The sequence below is a fragment of the Teleopsis dalmanni genome, unplaced genomic scaffold (genome assembly GCF_002237135.1).
Source record: "Teleopsis dalmanni isolate 2A unplaced genomic scaffold, ASM223713v2 unscaffolded_contig_4004, whole genome shotgun sequence".
In the NCBI taxonomy this organism is placed as follows: domain Eukaryota; kingdom Metazoa; phylum Arthropoda; class Insecta; order Diptera; family Diopsidae; genus Teleopsis; species Teleopsis dalmanni.
The window spans coordinates 3,186-3,871 of NW_024035386.1; the positions used below are offsets into that span (position 1 = coordinate 3,186).

General features: G+C 25.9%; 1 long non-coding RNA gene across 1 annotated transcript; it reads left to right on the plus strand.

Moving 5' to 3' along the window:
• The first annotated feature begins 245 nt into the window (after positions 1-245).
• On the plus strand, positions 246-680 carry LOC119665226. Its single transcript, XR_005251358.1, has 3 exons — positions 246-285; positions 433-463; positions 583-680. It is a non-coding gene; the product is annotated as an uncharacterized LOC119665226 (long non-coding RNA).
• Positions 681-686: the final 6 nt, after the last annotated feature.

Consider the following 686-nt stretch of genomic DNA (forward strand, 5'->3'; position numbering starts at 1 on the left):
ATAAATGAACATTATTTTTATATGTATAACAAGCAGTTGAGAATTATACAGAGCAATTTAATGTGTAAAAAAATATTACCAAGCATTCGCTGGTGCCAAGAAATATTTGGAATTACACCTGTTGAATTAACAAATGCAACTCTTCATGAATGTTTAAGGAATGTCATACTTGACCAATTTTATTAACTTCGATTTGTTGGAATTTTGTTGTAATAAATTTTAGATTTTGTTTTTATTAGTTTTTATTTTATTAAACAATTTTAATAAATTTAAAGTTCTAAAATGGTAAGTATTTAAGATAATACTAAATTAAAAGCATATCCGTAGATCAAAAATCAGAAGGGATCTTTATTCTAAAATATGTGAAATTATGATAAAATTATTATTTGTTATATTACTCATTTGTATTGATAAAAATGTATCTCTTTTAAGGCACGTTATTTTAAAGAACAAGATATAGACGGTATGTTTATGCTTCATTTAAAATTATATCTAATTAATTACATTGTTTTCAAAACCGGAAGTGAAAGCGTCCCACTTAAGTACAGACATTAAAGCATTAGTAAAAAATTATCTTTACAGAATTTCGTGAGTGTTTTTACTTATTCGCACGATCAGGCCAAATTACTACTTTAGACGAATTGACCGTCATAATGCGTTCTTTAGGGTTATCACCCACTATACAG